Source organism: Eupeodes corollae, chromosome 1 (assembly GCF_945859685.1).
Source record: "Eupeodes corollae chromosome 1, idEupCoro1.1, whole genome shotgun sequence".
NCBI classification, from domain to species: domain Eukaryota; kingdom Metazoa; phylum Arthropoda; class Insecta; order Diptera; family Syrphidae; genus Eupeodes; species Eupeodes corollae.
In genome coordinates this window covers 101,849,079-101,871,444 of record NC_079147.1, presented here as the reverse complement: position 1 = coordinate 101,871,444, position 22,366 = coordinate 101,849,079, and the positions used below count along the sequence as shown (strand labels likewise).

The following is a 22,366-nucleotide window of genomic DNA, read 5'->3' as shown; positions in this document are numbered from 1 at the left end:
TTGACGGTTGAGTTTTGCACAATTCTTTCCAGAAAGATGTTGAAGAAGTCGCATGACAGTGCATCGCCTTGTCTAAAACCTTTTTTGACATCAAATGCATTGGTAAGATCTTTTCCGACCTTGATAGAGCAGCGTGCATTCTCCATCGTCATTCTGCACAAACGAATAAGTTTGACAGGGATGCCAAAACTACACATTGCTCGGTAAAGCTCTTCCCTATAGATGCTGTCATACGCGGCTTTAAAATCGATAAAGAGATGGTGGGTATCGATTTGAAGTTCATGGGTTTTTTTCCACTTTCCTGGTCTGAAGCCACAATGAAAAGGACCGATCAGGTTGTTGACGAATGGCTTCAGGAGTTCACATAATACGGCAGAGAAGATGTTACATGCAATGTTAAGGAGACTGATGCCCCTGTAGTTGGCGCAGTTTAGAGGGTCTCCTTTCTTATGTATCGGGCACACTATGCTGAGATTCCACTCATTGGGCATGCTTTCTTAAGACCATATTTTGCAGATGAGTTGGTGTATGCTCCGTACCAAGTCATCGTCTGCTGCTTTTAATAGTTCGGCAGCGATGCCGCCAGCTCCAGCAGCTTTGTTTGACTTAAGTTAAGATATAGCTATCTTCACTTCGTCAAGGTCGGGTAGGCGGAATTGTTGATCTGCATCGCCGAGGTTGAGTGGTTCTATCTCCCTTACAGCGGAATTCAGTTCGTCATCGCCGTTATATAATTTGGAGAAGTGATCTTTCCATATTCTCAGCATCGACTGTGGTTCTACTACGATGTTTCCTTGATCGTCTTTACAGGCTTCGGTTCGTGGCTGGTACCCTTGGGAGGTTTTTTTTACCTTTTGGTAAAATTTACGAACCTCATTCCTGTTGTGACACCCCTTTATCTCCTCGATCGCGCGCTTCTCGTGCTCTCTTTTTTTCCGTCGTTCCTCTCTCCTCTTCTGCTGGTAAAGCTCGCGAGCAGCTCTAGTCCTTTTGTGCAGCGCCGTTTTGTATGCCTGCTGTTTCGCTGCGTGCGCTAGCCGGCATTCGTCGTCAAATCAGAGGTTTCGCTGCGGTGGCCGTGTGAAACCTAGCACTCCAGACGCGGCATCTCTGATGGCTGCAAGGCAATGCTGACACTGGTTTTCAATGCTTAATGCAGGCAGCATAGAAGGTTATTAGAGACTCGATTGGAAAAGGACATGGCAGTATCTTGCGATTGTAGCCGTCTAACGTCGAATCTTCTCACAGTACTTCCTTGGTTTGGCTTGGATCGGTATGTCCGTAGCCGTACCTTGGCTACAACGAGGTAGTGGTCCGAGACAATGGTGGCCTCTCGGAATGTTCGGATATCCTGGATACTGGAGAAGTGTCGTGCGTCGATCGCAATGTGGTCAATCTGGTTGACGGTTGATTGATCAGGAGATTTCCATGTCCCCTTGTGGATATTGAGATGCGTGAACTGCGTACTAGCTACCAGAACGTCTCGCCCCGCAGCGAAATCGACCAGCCTGAATCCGTTGTCGGAGGTGGTGTCGTGCAGGCTGTATCTCCCGATTATACCACCAAAGATGTCTTCTCTTCCTAGCTTGGCATTAAAATCTCCTAAGACAATTTTAATGTCATAGCCAGGGTACTACTCATATGTCTTGTCCCAGATTGTCGTGATGCGCTCGCTCACACTGTTGAAACTCAAGACTTTTTGCCTGACCCTAGTTCCAACAACAAATCCACACCCAAATTGACCCTGTCTTTGCTCTCGGTAGCAGTCACCGTAGTATATATCGTAGTCTTTTAGTTTGCGTTTGCCTGGTCCATCCCATCGCACTTCTTGGATGGCGGTAATATCTTCCTTGCAGCAGTTTAGGGCTTCCGCTAATTGTTCGGCTGCACGTGGTCTGTTAAGGGACCTAACATTCCACGTACATATTCAAAGTTCGTTGTCCTTATTTCGTTTGCGTGGGTTGTCAACAGTGAATTCGTCCGTATCCGAGGCTTATTGGTGTCACCCCGACGGCACAACCCCCAACCTGGAGGGCCAGATCCTTAGTATAATTCCAAGGAAGGGAAGCCGAATTAACTGCTCCTTACAGGCCTGGGATCGTTTCGATGTCAAAAAAGGTTTTAGACAAGGTGTTGCGCTGTCATGCGAATTTTTTAACATCGTACCAAGTAATAGAATATGCTGATGAAATTGACATAGTCGGAAGAATTTAGCGTGATGTCAATGAGGATTTTATAGGTATTGAGGCAGAGGCCGTAAAAATGGGTTTAACGGTTAATGAGGGCAAAACAAAGTACATGCTGTCGTCAAGAAAGTACCCACAACACCGATGACGTCTGGGTCAAAACACGTCACCATCGACAGACGTAACTTTGAGAAAGTGAGCTCACCCAACTTGGAGCACGAAACTGAAGACATCTAGCTAGGGACCGAGCTAGATGGAGAAGTTTGTTGGGTGAGGCCCTAGTTTACACAGTACTGTAGCGCCACCTTAAGTAAGTAAGTAATTGGCCATACATTGGTGTTAAGACCATATTTTTGAAAAGATGTGTGTGGTTTAAGGACAGGAAGATGATTAAGGTTTAGTTATAAACGGTGATTGAAAAAATATCTACCAAATTTGTAGTGAATCTAAACAACTTCCAAGCGCTGTTGAATCGTGAATCCAGTCCATTTTGTTTAATACTTATTAACCAGCAAACCCTCCAAGAACGCCGCGCCGCCTTGAATTCACTGGTATTCTTTTTCCAACAGTTTTTAAAAGATATCATCACCATTTCTTCTAGAAAGGATTCCTATTTATACTTATCTAAGAATCGTAACTAGCCCTGCTCTTTTGCCTTGCTCATGACCATGCCTTTTTGAAGGCTGCTTCATGGTTTCTAAAATTCAAATAAAATGATTAGTTAGCTTTCAAAAATGGTTGTTGTTTTTTTTCTTCATTTATATTTCGATAAATTCAAGACTCATTGCACTATTAAACAATGCCTCATAAGAATATTCAGTATAATTAATGCCCATATTTTATAAATGATTTTTCCAAGCAAGATTCTTGTTTCATTAAAATCTAAGCTTAATGATATTTTGGCTTAACATTCAAATAAAGATAAATCAAGACAAACATATCCAACATATACCTACCCGAACCTTTACTTCTTACTTAAAAGATTCAAAAGTGTATTTACAACTTTTAGGAAAGAAAACTTTATATAATTTTTGTGTCGTCTTCTGTTTACAAAACATTTATCAACATTGCTAATGACGCGGAAGCTATTTGCTAAGAATTAACATTCAAATTCATCTTCGGCTCCGCTTTGGCTTTGTGGTCGTAAAGTTTTAGAGCAAACATAATTTAAAATTTTGTATTTCTACAGAGAGGGAAAGAGTAGGTATAGGTAAGTAGGTAGAGTACATGTACATAAGTTGTTTAATGGGCACGACAACACCTTAAAGAACGCCCCGACAATCAGTTCGCTTATCGCTTTGAACAAATTGACTTAATTTCTTCCCTATGGGTCTATGGCCTCTCCCTCTTGTCAACGCCGCCGGCTCCTCCACCGTGTTACCGTATCGCGTCGTCGTTTGTTGGGAAAACGGTGGCAATTTTAATTAGGTGCCTTCACGCAAAATATACACGATCCCAATTCCTCTTTACCTTTATTTGAAGCCAAAAGATTCAAAACCAACAATAATACCGCCATACCACCGCCGCCCATGATGCCCCTCAAAACACCAACCGCCACTCCACCGCCGCCGCCACCGCCATATTCAACTAATTCCAAATTTGGTAATTGAGTTTTCCAAACACAAACATTGTAAAATATTTATAAAGATAAATATGCCTCTTGCTTAAAAACATTCACTTTAGCTGGCTTGGCTGGATCCTGGATGGTCTGGCCCTTTTCAGCTCCTCTGATGTTTTCGAGAATATACTTTTCGAGTTATTATTACCTTTAGCTTCCATATGCTTGTGTGTGCCTTGACTTTTAAAAAAGGGTTTGGTATGGTTGGCGTTAATGTTTTTGGTACGAAGAGACTGCGGAGAGAGGTATACAAAAACCATGTTCCTAAAAGTAAATCTTCGTTGTGTTTAAACAGTTTCTCATTCTCAACAATTAGGAACTCTCATTAATTGAGGTTTATTTTAAACCGTGTGAGGATTAAGAAATATATTAAGCTAAGTTCCTTGAATCAAATATATGACAGCATATTTCGTCATACACACACGTGTGGTGTATGTCTGTGGGGTAACTAACATTATGGTAAGCTAGTGAGCTTGTTAGCATAATGTGAACCTACAATATACGACCTCATTATGCTTATAAGGCCTTTATGACATCGCGTCATTTAATGTTGATTTTCTTGGTGTCTTAAAACAAATGTGTATACATACATTTATCAAGAACTTTAAGAAAGAAATTTAAGTTGATTTGGGTACTGCCGTCTTGACATTTGAGATCTAATTTTAATTATATAACATTTTTTAACATACAAAAAATTTAAAATATTATTAAATTCATTCTGCTGGTCAACAAAGTTTTGTAACAAATAATTTAACAATACATCTCCGGAAATTTTGAGCCTAAGAAACATAATGTTCTTCTTCTTGTTAATTTATAAATACATTTTTTGTCATAAGGTTGAGCTTTAGATTTCCTCTTAAATTAAATTTGAATTTTTAAATTAAAAAAGTAAAAATAAATTTAAAATGTGATCGAAAAGCATAAATAAACTTGAAACGAGCATCAAAATAATTTAAAAAAAAAATATTCACCATCATAGGTATATACAGTCAGTCACACCCTTGAAAAATGCAAAATCATCAATAATAGGCAAAATTTCAGTGATATTTTTTTTTATTTAGAATATTTGCAGCTTAACAACTAAAATAGAACAAAAAGATTTAAATTTTTTTAACAATTCACTTGAAATAACAAAAAAAAAACAAAAAAATCATCTCACGAAAGTCTACATACAGCTGCTTTTCAGCCGTTCTCTACGAAAAAAACCGTAATTTTTTTGCATCAAAGGAATTTTTTTGAAATTATAAACCAGTTTTGCTTTGACTGCTATAACGATCGAACGAAATTTTGTGAAAATGTCGACGCGAAAAGAAATACCGGTTGAAATTCGAAATCTGATCGTAAAACTTAACAACGAGAAAAAAAGTTACGGTGAAATTGCTAAAATAGTGGATAAAAGTCGAGCAACAGTTCAGACCATAATTAAAAATTATAGAGATAGAGGTCACGTTTCAAATAATCCTCGTTCTGGCCGCCAAAAAAACTCAGTAGTCGCGACATCCGAAGTGTCATTAAAAAAGTCACCAGAAATCCCCGTGTAAGTGCCCCAAAATTAGCGGAAGATATTGCGAAAACATCAGGCAAGACAATTCATCCAGAAGCCGTGCGCAGAGTCTTAAGATCGCAGGGATTTCATGGAAGAGTTCCACGAAGAAAACCCTTTATAAGTGAAGTAAACCGACGAAAACGTTTGGAATTCGCAAACCTGCACATAACGGATGACCATAGTTTCTGGAAAACGGTACTTTTCACGGACGAAAGTAAGTTTAACATCTTCGGATGCGATGGCAAGGGAAAAGTTTGGCGAAGGGCGAATCAAGAAATGGAAGAAAAAAATTTGGTTCCTACAGTCAAGCACGGTGGTGGCCATGTAATGGTGTGGGGAGCAATGGCAGCTTCTGGTGTTGGTAACCTGGTTTTTATTGAGGGCAACATGGATCGTCACCAATATCTGGATATTTTGCGAGGTAATTTGCATGTCTCTGCGGATTCATTAGGCCTTGGTAACAGCTGGGTTCTACACCAAGACAGTGACCCTAAACATACAGCGAAGATTGTCAAAGAATGGTTGCTGTATAGGGTCCCAAAACAAATCCACCCTCCTCCCCAATCACCAGACCTCAATGTCATCGAAAATATTTGGGACGAGCTAGAGCGCAGAATTCGGAAATATAAAATTAGCGATCGAAATTCCCTCAAAACGGCTTTAACAAATGCTTGGACTTCCATTACGCCTGATGTCACCGAAAATCTAGTGCTTTCAATGCCTAGAAGACTAAAAGCAGTCCTGGAGTCAAATGGAGGTCCAACAAAATATTAATTTGTTCATTATATTTGTTATTTTTTCTTAATTAAAATATTTATTATTAGCTGTATGGAGACTTTCGTGAGATGATTTTTTTGTTTTTTTTTTGTTATTTCAAGTGAATTGTTAAAAAAATTTAAATCTTTTTGTTCTATTTTAGTTGTTAAGCTGTAAATATTCTAAATAATAAAAAATATCACTTTTGTCTATTATTGATGATATTGCATTTTTCAAGGGTGTATGTAGACTTTCGTGACTGACTGTATATATGTAGTACCCGTGGCATGATGGTCAATCACTGCCTGTGCCAGCTTAATTTAAAAAAAATAATTTTCGCGGGTACTGCCTCTTGCGATTAATTGACAAATCCTTCAAGAGTAATTCTTGTCGTGAAAAAGTGGTTTCTCAAACTAGCCGTTCGGATTCGGCCTTAAATTGTAGGTCCCTTCCATTCCTGACAACAGTACTCGCACACAGGAATGGTTGAGAGTTGTAAGTCACTAGGCCCTGGTTCACAACGGACTGTTGCGCCACTCCATTTGATTTGATTTGAGGTATATAGAAAGGCAAGTGATTTTACTTATTACGTTATTGTAGAACAAAACTATTCATAGACAAAGGCTTTATACTGTAAATGAACTTCAAAGTTGGAAAGCGCCCAATATCTGAAATTTCACCTGAGAAAATGAATATAATTACTAAGAAAGGCAAACAAACTGAAATTCCTAGCAGAGTTGCGGATATGACGGTAGAACACCAAGATATAAAAACTTTGTTGCAAGCTTTCAAAATAAAAATCAGGTTTATTCAATCTTAAAAAATACACACAATTTAAAAAACATAAATATCTCGATCCAAAAAGATTATCCAGCGAGCGTGAGAAGACGAAGAGCGCGTTTGCTTCACGTCCGAAAGCTGATCAAGCAGAGCCGAGCAAGCATCAAGGCAGTGGTAAAAGACGATAGGTTGTGTGTTGAAGTTATCCAGTTTTCATGGGACGATATATCAGGATGACGACATGGAAATATGTATGGATTTAAAAAACTTTAACAAACATTCGGCTTTTCAGAGAACTATTTTATAAATTGTTTACCATCTTCTACTGATAGAAATTTGACAGGAAACGTCAACCAGCAAGAAAATGACTCGGGTCAAACCCAAAGTTCTAGTCATTAGCTCAGGGGTGGCACTGAGGCAAATCGGATAAAAACAAAATTATATGTAAAACTGATATTGTGGCGTAGAATTTAGCTGGACTTATTAATAAATTGACTTCATGAATTTTCTCTACACGTTTAACCTTATATGTCCATTTGAAACACATGTTGTTGAAGATAAAAATGTAAATCTTGAAACATGTTTTACTTCTTATAACTTTTAATTGCCAGAACAGCAAACAATGAACCAACTAATAATCAGAGAATACAACAAAGAAAGGCTAAAGACCAACAAATTTACTCTGAGGGACACACAATTTTGGAGCTCTGTAATGATTTTGGATTGGGTATGTTAAATGGATTTTCTTTTGGAGACCTGGAACGGGAGTTAACATTTATAGGAACACAGGGAAGTTCAACAATAGATTATTGTCTTGCGGTGGAAATTATTACACCGTTATTAAAGATTTTTGGGTCAGAAATCTTAATTTATCAGATAATCTTCCAATTATAATAAAAATTGAAATAAATGAAGTTAAAGAATTATCCAAGAATAACAATAACAGCTACAAGGCCTTAACTTGGAATGATAACTGTGTAACAAATTTTCAAGCGAAAGTGAATAGAAACATACAATTAAAAGAAGAAAACATGATGTTAAAATACTTTCCTGTACATGAGCTTAAAGGTATTATTAGTGATGCTGCAACAGTCATGCAACCAACCAATTCATAAAGAGAAAAAATAAATGGTATGATATGAGCTGTAAAAAACTAAGAAAAAAATCAATGTGTCTGCTGAAGTTGGTCAGAAAATTGAATATTCAAAGTTTAAAAACATCTTATGTCGAAACAAATACAAAATTTAAACTATGCTGCTTGGACAAGAAAAGACAAAACGAGGAAAGTTTAGCAATGTCCTTGGGTCGGTGTACAGATTCTAAAGAATTTTGGGCATTGACAAGAAAGGTCAACGGAAATAAACTGTCAAAAACTGGTATTAAAATTAACATAAATGTTCTTTATGAGCAATTCTCAAGTCTGTTAGATTATACTGTAGACCCAAGTTACGCGATGCCTTTCTTACAGAATGTAATTTGACTCCAAAATTACAAAGGTTAAAGTGGAGCTAATTTTAAATGGTCTAAAAGATGGAAAAGCCGCGGGTACTAACGGTATCCCTTGTGAATTTTATAAATACAATTCAAGTCTCTTCAAAGAAAAGCTATCCAAAGCTCTGAACATTATATATACGTTTGGTGTCAATCTGGAACAATTTTGCAAAGCACTCATTTGGACAATTTTTAAGAAACGTGAACGTCTGGATCCAAAGAATTATAGGGGTATTTCCTTCCTGAACTCGGCTCTAAAAATGTACACGTCATTACTTTGTAATAGACTCACAAGATGGGTTGAAATAAACCAGAGGCTGAGTGAGTTTCAATCAATATTTTTGTTTTGTGTAATTTGGAAAGGATTAAGATTAGTCACAACAAAAACTGTACGCCTGCTTTTTAGACTTAAAAGCAGCATTCGACCGAAGGGCCCTTTTTTACAAACTGTATAACTTGGGAGTTTCTTACAAATTTGTAAAAGCTTTGGAAAAGCTCTACCAACAGACTGAAGCGTACGTATTTGATGGAGAAAATATATCAAAGAAACTGGAAGTCAAACGAGGAGTAAGACAAGGTTGCAATTTAAGTCCTTTGCTCTACGCGCTGTTTCTCGTTGACCTGACTGAATATCTGCCTTGTGGAGTAAGGTTTGGTGACAAGCTGGTAAAAGTCATAATGTATGCCGACGATATTGTCATGTTCGCTGAGTCACCCACGTCTTTACAAATGATTGATATTGCAAGGTATGGAGCTTAGAGTTAAACACGGTAACGGCTAAAATGATGATCTTTCAAAACGGTAGTGGAAAAGTTTTGAGGTGTGAAAACTGGAACTACAACGGAATACACTTAGAAGTAGTAAAATCATACACTTACCTGGGCTTAGAGTCTTAGAATTAACGTTTAACTTGAATATGGAAAGACATCTTAAAGGTAAAGCTGCGTTGGCTAAGTCCGCTGTATGTATTGATTGGAAAAAAATATTTAACAATAACCATGTGTCAATGAATGCAAAGTACCGAGTTCCTAATGCTTCCGCGAGATGGGTTCTTTTGTACGGAGTACAAGTGTGGGGACTAAAAAAATATCATATAGTAGATAATATGTTGACCTCTTTTCTGAGGAAATCATTCTTTCTACCAATAAACACTCCCAAGTATATGAACTATCTCGAAACTAGTATGCCAACACTTTTTATTTCATCGTTGAAAATGAATGCAGACTACATCTTAAAGATTATGGGTATGGAAGATGCAAGGTTACCGAAACAGCTCTGGACGTATGCAGTTATGTAAAAAAGGTTGGCGCAAGCTTGCAGCGGATTGTAGATATACTTTCAATATAGTAGGAAAAGACGTAATCCAGATAAAGAAAATGCTTTATGAAACTATTCGAACCATTGATGAAAACGAAAGGTACTCATTTATTGAACGCGCTAGAGCCTCAACGGAACGGCAATTCTACTCAAAATTGAACTACAATCTAAACGAATCAAATTATTTCCATTCAAACTTGTCGTGCAGTGCAATATGTGTCATATTTAAGATGAGAGGGAGCTTTTGCGCCTCAACTATATGCCACACAGACCCGATTTAAATCACATCTGCAGTATATGTAATTCACGCGAGCAAGAAGATATTGACCACTTTCTTGGAACATGTGCAATCTTAAAGGAATTAAGAAGGGACATTTTTTGGTAGAAACACTTTAAGGGAAGAAGATGTATGGAACTTGCTAAACGGTCAAAACTGGAATCAGCTCACAGCATATTATACTGAAGCGTAACCACTCGGGCTGACGGCATATCTGCCCTGCCCTATATATTATTCAATACTTATAAGCAAAACCATTTTTAGAAATTTAAGAATTTGATGAATAAAAATTTAATCTAATCTAATCTAAAAAAAATTTTGTATTTAATACATTGTGATTAAATATTTTCAGTATTTCAATAAGCTTTTGAAAAATCATCAATCGAAAGTTGTTAGTCCTGCCCTTCGTTTTCCGTACGTATCCTAAAAAAACTGAACCATTTATACTGAGACGGTTTTAATACAAAATTAAAAAATGTCTTGAAAGTAATTTTGACTCAACTTTCAATTGATAGATATGTATGTATGTATGTACATATGTGCAAATAAATAATAATTACTGCAATTTTAGGGCGAGGAAAAATGTATTTAAATTAATTATCCAAGTTCACTTTTTATAAGGCACATGCAAAAATGGTTGATTTAGACATTTTTCCTTATTTTTTTGTTTCAGCGTTGTCATATTTGTTTTTTTGGGGATTTAATTGACTTTTTTTAGATTTTATTCTTAAATTTATTGATAAATTTTAAGAAAATTTCATTAAATTCAAAGAAAGTGCATTTTAAATAGAACAAAAACCAAAAAAAAGATTTTTGTATTCTAGTTTTCCAATGCAAAAAGTAAATAGCTTTTCATTTTGACGTTTTGAATGGAAACGAAGTTTGAAGACTGTAGTTGAAAGAAAAGAGACAGAACAACTTATTTAGGTCATTGGCGATATTTAAACGTACCTTTTTTTTAATGTTTGACTTTGAAAAAAAAATAAGAAAAAGTAGGAAAATAATCACATAACAGACAATTTGGTACATTTATTTTGATATAGTATTATAACCACTTTAAAAATTCAACTTAACAACCAAGTCTTATTGGAAATTGTTCAATCCATTTCAATTGAGTTGAATTACTTTACACTAGTCGCTCAAGGTGCTATGTTCTCTACTCTATACATTTATGTGCTGAGTAGTGCGTTTTTAAGTTTAAGTTAAGATTCTTAGAAAAATTGATTTGACAACTTTTTAACAAAAAGTAAAAGTTAAAAAAAGCACTAATAAAAGATGTTATGTAAATAATTGATTTTCTACTCAATTTTTTTTTTACATTGAAGATTTAACTTTCAAATTAATATCTTGTTATTAAAAAAAATAATTTTCTACATTCAGCAGAATTGACAATTTTTTTTACAAAACACGAAAACCTACAAAACAACAAAGAACTGGTAAAAAATGGTTTTCGGCTCATGTAATATGAGAACAAAGCTTCCTTTTTATTATTATTGGTCGGATTTATCGAATTGTAATTTGATAATTCTCAAGGTTTAAAGGTCCCTAGAGTAGAATCAAAAGACTTTTAGAAAGATGTCTGTGCGTGCGTGTGAACGTACGTTCGTACGTCCGTACGTTTGCGACCAAAGTTTAAGAACCGAAAGAGATATCGACTTCAAACAAATTTATATAAACAGATCAGTTTTTAAAAAAGGTGAACATTTTTATTAACCCTAAATATCTCACGAACCAATAACGCTATAGACTTGAATTCAATTTTACATAATGTTATAATGCAATTAACGGTTTTATAAATAATATAAAACTGGAGAAAAAATATTTGTCACCCTGAAAATTTTACGAAAAAAAAATGATTTTATCTCCAAAACAATGTTTGTGAAACAAAAAATAACGTTTTTTACATCTGGTAATATTGAGAAAAATCTAATTGACAGTTTTTTTTTAAATAAAAACCTAAAAACAGAGGCTGGGATGCGACACACACTGATAACTTCCAATCCCGTCTGTCGATTTTTCTTGCTTAAAAGTTTGTCTATATGTACTCGTATCAATTTTTACCAAATTTGCTTACTATTTTTTGTAGATTTTATTTTTTATGAAAAAAGGACTGTTGTTGTTACTGAATATCGAAAACAATATTTTCTGTGAAAGAAAATAAGCCAATAGTTTTAATTTTTGAAAAGCTATTTGAGTCGAAAGAAAATTTTTACCAAGTTTTAGTATCGTTTTTTTTAGAGTTTTATTTTTTGTAAAAAAACTATCAATTCAATTTTTTTCAAAATTTTACTGAATGTTAAAAACAATATTTTTTGAAAGATTAAAGTAGTTTTAAGCCAATATCTAAAATTTTTGAAAAGATATTTGAGTATCTACCAACTTTTATAAATTTTTTGTTTAGGTTTTTATTTTTTGTAAAAAAACTGTCAGTTCGATTTTTTTTTTCAAAATTTGTCTTAATGTTGAAAACAACATTTCTTATAAGTAAAAATTAGTTAGAAGCTATTATCTACAATTTGTGAAAAGATATTTGATTCGAATATCAATTTTTACCATATTTTATTAATTTTTGTTTAGGTTTTTATTTTTTGTAAAAAAACTATCCATTCGATTTTTCTCAACATTTTTCAGAATGTTTAAAACAATATTTGCGTAATGTTTTTTTTAGATTTTTATTTTTTATAAAAGAAATTGTCTATTCGAATTTTCTCAAAATTTTATCAGATGTCAAAAACATTATTCTTCGTTGCACAAAATTGTTTTAGAGATGACATCATATTTAAGTCTTAATATTTTGGAGGTGACAAATTTTTTTTCTCAGTTGTTTTAATTTATAAAAAAAAAACGTTAAATGGATTTTTTTCAAAAAATATGCTTCTTTGAAATCACGTTACAATATATTATATACAATTTAATTCAAGTCTCTAGCGTTTTTGGTTCATAAGATATTTAGAGTTAACCAAAATTTTCACCTTTTTTAAAAGTGCTATATTAAAAAACCTACCACGCAATTTTCTTGAAAGCCCTTTTTGCATCTTTCTGCCTTTTTATCTATATAACAAAAATTATTTGAAGTTGATATCTCTTCTGGTTCTTGAGCTTGAGAACGTCGCGAATGTAGGGACGTTCGAACGCACAGATATCTTTCTAAAAATCTTTTATTTCGACTCTAGGGAAACGTCGAGAAATGTCAAAATTTTCAATGTGACAAATCGTACCCATTACAATAACTTAACAATAAGTTAAAAATTACGCGAATTTGGTAGAAATTGATTTTCGACTCAAATATCTTTTCAAAAGTTTGAGATTATGGTTTGCAACTAATTTTATCTTATAAAGAATATTGTATTAAACATTCGATACAATTTTGAGAAAAATCGAATGAACAGTTCTTTTACAAATAAATTTGGTAAAAATTAATTTTGACTTAAATATGTTTTCAAAAATTAAAAATATTGGCTTCAAACTTATTTTATTTCACAGAAAATATTGTTTTCGAAATTCAGTAATTTTTTTAATAAGAACCCAACTGTACGTTTTATCATAAAAAAATAAAATCTAAAAAAACTGTACGCAAATTTTATAGCAAGAGAATTGGACAAAGGGGATGGGAAGTTATCAGTATGGGTCGCACCCCAGCCTTATTTTAATGTAATTATTATATTGGCTATGTTTTTAATCTGACATACATTTTTGTTATTAATATTTTTTTAAAGTTATAGATAAATTGATAGACGCGTACGGATGCGAACTTATGAGTGTGAGTCGCACCCCATCGTCTTGCTATTGGCATCACCTGTATAACACTATCTTTTAATAAAATGTCTAGCTCCGACTAAATTGTGATTATTTTTCAATTATTCCTACAATCTAAAATCATAGATATTCATCTTAGCTCTTCAACTTTTGAACCCTACAATTCATTCATTTAAACCATTAAAAAAGAACAAAATGTCAGATTGGAAACTTAAATGACTGTCAAAAAAGAAAGTATTTGTAAGACGACATACATACATAAAACACTCTGCGTAACTTTGAAAACAAGTATCTTAAATTTTTGAAAAAGTCGTAATCGTAGTAACGACTCAATTATTGGTTTCTTCACAAATTCTAGATAACTTTTCAAAATACTTTTTATTTACTTCCCATAGAAATTTATTGTAATCGGTCCGATTTGTTGAATTGAAAATGTTGACATTTTACGACATTTAAATAATTTTTTTTCCGATTTGTTGAATTGAAAATGTTGACATTTTACGACATTTAAATAAATTTTTTTTGGAGAGATGTCTGTGCATGAGTGTGTATGTACGTTCGTACATCCGTACGTTAGACAAGCTTTTTTGTCGTAAATAGCTCAAGAACCAGTAGAGATATTGGGTTCAACCCCTGCCTGTGCCATCTAAAGCTTTTTTTTTCACGGGTACTGCCTCTTGCTAGGAATGGAGTAATTCTTGGCATGAAAAGTGCTTTCATATATAAGCGGTTAGTATTCGGCTTAGAACTGTAGGTCCCCTTCATTCCTGATAACATTTGTCGCACATAGAAATCGTTAAATTGTAAGTCATTAAATTTAAATTCAATTGGGTGGCGCAACAGTCTGTTGTGAACCAGGGCCTAGTGACTTACAACTCTTAACCATTCCTGTTTGCGAGTACTGTTGTCAGGAATGGAAGGGACTTACAATTTTAGGCCGAATCCGAACGGCAAGTTTGAGAAAGTACTGTTTCATGACAAGAATTACTCTTGAAAGATTTGGCAATTCCTCGTAAGGCAGTACCCGCGAAAATTATTTTTTTTTTAATTAAGGTGGCACCGGCAGGGATTGAACCCAAGATCCCTTGCATGACAGTCCAACGCACTAACCATCATGCCACGGGTACTTCTTATTTATTTATAATTTTAAAAAAAGTTGAAAATGTTGGTTAACCCTAAATATCTCACCTAAATATCTAGCGACTTGAATTACATTTTATAATATGTATTGTAACGTTATACCAAAGAAATATATTTTTGGAACAAAATCCAAATAACGGTTTTTATAAATCGAAAAGACTGAACAAAAAAATTTCAAGCAGAAAATGTTTTTGTCTCCAAAACAATTTTATGCAACGAAGAATAACGTTGTTGAAATATGGTAAGGTTTTAAAAGATTTTAAATAGTGTTGGAGATAGAACAAAGACCTGTTGCACACCAGCATTTATTTAATAGACTTCAGACTTGAATCCATCCAATACTACTTGTGTTGAACGATCCGAAAGGTAATTACTAATCCAACGAAGCAGGGATTCATGAAAACCGAAAGCACTCATTTTTGATAAGAAAGCCTGACGCCAAACGCTATCAAATGCTTTTGAAATATTAACTGCAATAATCTTACTTTCTCCAAAGCGATGTAAGGATTTTCCCCATTATTCAGTGACATGAATCATAAGATCACCAGTGGACCTATTGCTTCGAAAGCGGGACTGACATTCATTAAGAAGCTTTCGTTCTTTAAGATATTTCTTGAGCTGATAATTAATCAACGTTTCCATGACCTTGGAAAGAAGGGCGTAAGTGCAATCGGCCGCTAATTAAAAGGTGAGAAAGGTTTTTGGTAATGGGCTGGACGAGTGTAGTTTTCCATCCTCTTGGAACGAGACCTGAGCATTAGGACAGATGAACAAGTTTACGCAGCGGTTTTGCCAGCGTTGAAGAACACCTCTTCAGAACGAAAACGGTGATATTATCCAGACCAGCGGATTAACGTTGGTTTAGTTCTCTAAGGTCTCTTGCCACAGTAAGAGTGCAAACAAAATTTGGTCCCATAGAATCACTTACTCGCTCAAGTACTAGCAGCGTACAATTGGTGGCGAACTGCATACCAAACAGATTAGTTTTCTCTAAAGAGCTAACAAAAGGAGTGTCATTGATATTCAAGTGTCATTTTGTCTTAAAAAAATAATTGTTTCGACATTCTGTAAAATTTAAAAAAAAATTTACTTCGATTCAATTCTTTTTCAAAAATGTTAAAAATTTACTTCAAAATATCATTTTTAACATTCAGTATTTTTTTTTTATAAAACTCCAACAGTCCGTTTTTTGTTCATTAAAAATTATAATCTACAAAAATATTGCACAAAGACTACTAAAATTGATAAAAATTGGTTTCCGACTAAAAATCTCGTTATCAAAATTGGATTTCGAAATCAAAATGGATGGAAAATATTGTTGGTATTTTTCTTTTTAGAATAAATCAACTGACAACTATTTAAAAAAAACACGAAAATCTATAAACCTTTTAAGCAAGACAAATCGACAAACGACATATGAAGTTATCAGTGTGGGTCGCATACCATCCTTTTTTTAATTTCATTGACATAATAATTTACTAACTTACTTAAGGTGGCGCTACAGTCCTGTGTAAACTAGGGCCTCACCCAACAAACTTCTACATCCAGCTCGGTCCCTAGCTAGATGTCTCCAGTTTCGCGCTCCAAGTTGGGTGAGGTCACCTTCCACTTCTTGTGCGCGCCACACGATCCCCGGTCTTCCTCTACTGCGCTGTCCTGTAGGTGTGGATTCGAAGACTTTATGCGTTGGACTATTACCCTTCTGGCTAAGTCTACGGCACTGTACAGACCATACAGCTCGTCGTTCCATCTTCTCCTCCACTCACCTTCGATGCATACTGCACGTAGATCACTCGAAGAACTTTTCTCTCGAAACGACCCAAGGTGCTTCCATCCACTTTTGTAATAGTGAAAGCTTCTGCACCGTATAGTAGGACGGGGATGATAAGGGTCTTATATAGCAACACTTTGGTCCCACGAGAGAGGACTTTTCCACTCAATTGCTTTCTTAATCCCAAGAAACAGCGGTTAGCAAGAGTTTTCCTTCGTTTGATCTCAGCGCTGGTGTTTTTTACAGCGAAGCCTAGGTAAACGAAATCCTTGACTACCTCAAAGTTACGTCTGTCGATGGTGACGTTTTGACCAAGACGTAGGTTTTGTAAGTCCTTTCTTGACGACAGCATGTACTCATTAACCGTTTAACCCATTTATGCCGCCTCTGCCTCAAGCACGATGTAAAAAAAATCACATGATAGCGCATCACCTTGTCTAAAACCTTTTTTGACATCGAAAGGTTCTGTTAAGTTGTCTTCAACCTTTATGGAGCAGCGTGAATTATCCAGGGTCAAAAACGGACGAGTTTGGCACGAATGCCAAAACTAGACATGGCTTTATACAGGTCATCCCAGTAGATGCTGTCTTTTGCGGCCTTGAAATCGATGAAAAGATGGTGGGTGTCAATTTGTTGTTCTTGGGTTTTTTCGACTGTGGACTTTCCTGGTCTAAAATTACACTGAAAATGACCTTTGCAGGCGATGTTGAGTGGACTGATTCCTCTTTAGTTGGTGCAGTTTAGAGGATCTCCTTTTCCAGGTTCGGGATAACAATACTGAGGTTCCATTCATCGGGCATGCTTTCTTCCGACCATATCTTACAGATAAGTTGGTGCATGCTCCTAACCAGCTTATCTCCAGCTGCGTTAAAGAGCTCGGCATTCAAGCCATCCGCTTCAGCGGCTTTATTAGACTTCAGCTTAGATATGGCAATCTTTACTTCGTCTAAGTCGGGAGTAATTGATTGTTGGCTTTCGTCGTCTATGTTGAATAGATCATCCTGCGTGACAGCGGAGTTTGGTTTGTCGTCGCCGTTAAACAGTCTGCAGAAGTGGTCCTTCCATATCCTCAGCATTGACTGCGGTTTCACTATGATGTTTCCACTTTCGTCTTTGCAGCCTGCGGTTCTAGGTTTATGTACTTGTGAATTTCGTTTAAAGTGTTCATTCAACTTTTGAACTTCATTCCTGCTTTTAAACCTCTCAAAATCTTCGATCGCACGCTTCTCATGCCCTCTCTTTTTAATTCTGAGAAGTCGTTCGACGTTGTACTTTCTCCCATCACCTCCCTGTTATGCCTTATGTCTGGAAACCCAAAGTGCTACCTAAAACGAGGTAGTGGTCCGAGTCGATGCTAGCTACTCAAAAAGTTCGGACATTCATGATAGTGGAAGCGTGCTTAGCGTCAATCACAATATGGTCAATCTGGTTCTTTGTGTTGTTGAGATGTGGAAAACGCCTACTGGCTACCATGACGTTTCGCCCCGCAGCAAAATCTATCAGCCTGAATCTGTTGTCGGAAGTGTTGTCGTGCATGCTGTTCTTTCCGATTTTTCCACCAAAGATGTCTTCTATTTCTAGCTTGGCATTAAAATCTTCTAAGACAATTTTATTGTCATAGCTAGAACACTGCTCATATGTTGTCGTCTTTCTCTTCTGTGGGGGCGTGCGCCCTTATCAGTCTTATGTTGCCGAATTTAGTCTTGATGCGTATGATCATGAAGCACACATTGATGCTCAAGACTTCTCGCCTAAGTCTGCAATGAATAAGCCGCATCCAAATAAGCGCTGTTGGTTTTTGTGGTAGCAGTCACCATAGTAAATATCGCAGTTTTTCATCCTCTTTTTGACCTGCCCATCACATCGTATTTCCTGGATGGCGGTGATGTCTTTTTTATACCCTTATAAGTTGTTCACTAAGTAGTTTAACCTTACTGAAACTGTAGACGCCAACGTTGGAGAGGTGCCTTAGTGGAAAGACCTCTCCCCCCTCTCTCGTTTGCTGAACCCAACAACTTTCCACTGGGGTTGGAATCTCCAGTTGAGGTATTAGGCACCCGAAGTTCACCGAGGGGAGGTGAGAGTAGGAGTTGATAGACAGAGGTGGGTTTTGAGAAAAACCTGTGGACGCTTGTGTCCTTTTGAAAGCACATGTCTACCATTTGAACATCTGACATCATAATTACATTTTTGAGAAAAACTTAAAATTCGAAACTCTTCTGCGGTAAGACTACATACGAGTATGTTTTTCTGAAGGAAATTTAATAATATGGGCGTAAATGTTCTCTGTTTGTTTCTTTCCATTGAAAGTTTATGTCTGCCTGTACGTACAAACATATTTGTATGTACGCAAGCTTTATGTTGCTCCTAGGCAATACCTGCCTTAGCAAAACGTACTCGTTCCGAAGCAGGATCTCCCGGGACATTGTACCTCCTAATCCCGATACGAGAGTTTGATTTTGTTAAAAAAGTGAATCAATATAAGAGATATTTTAAATTTAATTTCGTTTAAGTTTTTGACCTCAACAAACAAAGTTCTACGATCTTTTCTAAAGCCTAAAAGAGTTCGCATTTGTAAATAGAATAAGTTCTTTCAAGACAGTAGCTTAACCAGCATAGAATAAATTTCTTTAAAATTTTTTGTATTTGTTCAAAAGTTTATCTGCTACTATTTAAAATTATTCTGTTTAAGTTACCAATGACTTTTATTTATCTTACAAAAACTTAACATACATTCAAAAATCAGAAAAAAACGTCAAGAAAACCGAAGAACCATAAGAAGAAGTGACGCTTCTGGTATAAGAAATATAAGTAATATATTGGGAGCATAACTTTTGCCCTTTGAACCAAATTAACTTCAACAACAAATTTTTGGACCACTATTCCACCTTATAGAATCATAGCTCATTGCACATCTAACTTACGACACATTCCAAAAACCAAAAGTAAATAAGAACTTCTTGAAGTTATTTAATATATATGACCACCATCACCAGAGAAAATTCTACTCATACAAAAATACAGGACTACAAAAATATATCTATACAGAAATGAAGAAAATTTTATCTTGCAGTTTTTTATGAAGTGTTGTTTTTTTGCTATTTTACTTTTTGAAAAAGTTTTTTCAGTCCTGAGTACTGCATCTTGTCTAAATGCATAAACCTTCTCCTTTATGTTTTACCTATAGGTACCTACCTTTTTTGGTGTATGATAAAGTTCCGGTTTCCTATGGAAAACTTACCATGCTAGATGCTTCTTCAGAGCTGGATTTTAAAAGATTTCTTTAGAATGTCCTTTCTCATATGACAATGATAATTCGGTATTTTTCTACATCTTGCACTTTTTATATCACGAAAGCCTATGATAGAGGCTATTTCATCAAAAATGCTAATGCTTTTGGTCGTATTTTATGGTTGCAACCTTACAAGTCTGACCCTCACAAAAAATATTCTGGTGTTCCCCAGGGCTCCGTTTTGTCTCCTAATCTCTTCCTAATATTAATTTCTAAATAATTGAATTGTTTCGTTGATGACAATACCCTTAGCTTTTTATATTTGTTTCTAAATTCACACGATTGAAGTTTAAATGTGGAACTTGAACGGCAGCGTATTTATTAAATTTAGTTCTTTGAAGTATTGTTCGAATATCAATTGTGTTGAAATACATTCTTCAAAAACTCAATGGTGTCTCCAACAATGTTTTTATTCTTTAGGGGCACTGCAGCGAGGAATAAGCCTTAAATACTCGGTATTCGGTAAGTGCTACAGATAACTTCTTATTGATAGAATGTTTACATATTCAACCGGGTATTTAGAAACGCTGAAGTGTTTAAGATTTCTTCCATGATGCAAGAAAATTGGTCATAACTTCTGATCTTTCCGTGACTTACGAAGTTTTCGTTCGTTCATAACATGAGCTAAGATCTCATTTTTTTGCGTTTATAAAAATCTTTTGAAATTATTTGGACTAAATCCATGAGACAGTGTTTAAAGTGTTAGGTGAAAGACTGTAATAACCAACCTGTTTACAGCGTTATGACATCGCCGAAATCTTTCATATCTTTCGTTGATTTACCGATATATTCTGCCATTATATGGGGCTTTGAAATTGGCGTGCGTAGATTTTGGACACCCGTGACAGCCATTTTGTTTTTGGTGACATCTGTCAAATCATCATGGCAAGTAACACGATAAAATAACACATTCAAATGATAAGACCTATTTATTAAAATGAATGTTCGTTAACGCAACCTTTGCGCGCATTGTGCCCATTTTACGGTAGACGTGTTGGCCTTTCACAGCTCTTCAAAACAGCTCTTGAGATCAGTAAAAAATCAGCCAACACCTGTTGGTGTTGGAACACAAAATCGGCCGAGAACATCTCCGCGATCCGTGAAGTGGGCCTTTCGCAGACTTCAACTTTGTGAATTTTTCGTCGGGGCTTAAGCCTGCGACCGAACAAGATGCAACTGACCCAGGAGCTCAAAGTTCATGACCATAGACAACCCCGTTCATTCGCTGATTGGGCTTCGAATGGTTTGGAAGGAGACCGCAATTTTGGCCGAAAAATCATCTCTGATTGCGAGGCGCATTTCTGGATGAATGGCTGTGTTAGCAAGACGACACCAAGGTGATAATTCATCCTTAAAAAGGTTACCGTTTAGAGTGGGTTTTGAGCCGGTGCGGTGGTGGCGTAATTATTCCGTAATTTTTTGAAAACGATGATATTGAGGCGGTCACCGTCAACAGCGAGTCCTACATAATGGTTTTAACTAATTTCTTGTGACCCAAATTAAACCATACGGACATAGACGACATTTTGTTTCACAGGACGACGCTACGTGCCACACAGCAAACGCCACGACATTTACCTTCCCTTATTGAAAAATCCTATACTAGAACTTCTTGGAATGCCCAGTGGGTTATCCTTACTGTCAAGCACAGAGATTTTTTTCCAGCCGAACATCAAGAATGTAAAATGATTTTCTTACTGTGTACTTTTCTCCCATTTTGATAAGATGATTTTGAAACCATTTCTTGCACTCCTATGTCTTAAAAAATAATTGTATGAGTATAGTGGTAAAAAAATTTCAAAACATTCTTTATTTCTTAGCTTAAGGCCTCCTAGACATTCCCCTTAGGCTCATATGTCCTGTTTACTCTTCAACAAGTCCGACACTGTTTTTTGTATATGGCAAAAACAGACCAACCAAACTATGGAATAACTTTTTACTGAGTTCTCTCTCAACCACCCGGCTGGCCACCCACTTCCCACCTCCGACAACCACAAGAACTTGAAATATTTTTGTTAATAATTTATATCACCTGAAAGCTGAAAGTTGGATAGTATTTCAATTTAGTGCTCCTCATGTGAGTTGGTTGTTGCGCTGCTACTATACTGCTGCTGCTATCAGTGCAGGTCATCCATTGCACGCCATTAGTTTAGTTCGGGCGCACACCTTTGGTTCCGTTTTTATTTAAGGGGTGTATTCTACATCAAGAGTTTGAAGTATTTTTGTTCTTTTTTAGGTTGGTACGGACCTAAGGTTATGAGTTTTCAGCAAATTTTCACAAAAATATTAGAAGTAGAGTGAGGTTGTTTTGGGTCTGATTTATTGCGAAACAAACCTTGTATATGTTATTTTTATTGCACCCAAGCAAAACATATATGTTTGTAAAATAATAATAAATCTCCAAAAAAAGCGAGAAATTGAAAACAACAATAAGAC

At 35.8% G+C, this 22,366-nt stretch overlaps 1 protein-coding gene across 1 annotated transcript in view; it reads left to right on the top strand.

Annotated features, from left to right (window-relative positions):
* LOC129939851 (sodium/hydrogen exchanger 9B1) overlaps positions 1-22,366 on the top strand; it is a 145,146-nt gene that overhangs the window by 46,127 nt on the left and 76,653 nt on the right. The gene's annotated exons all lie outside the window — the stretch shown is intronic.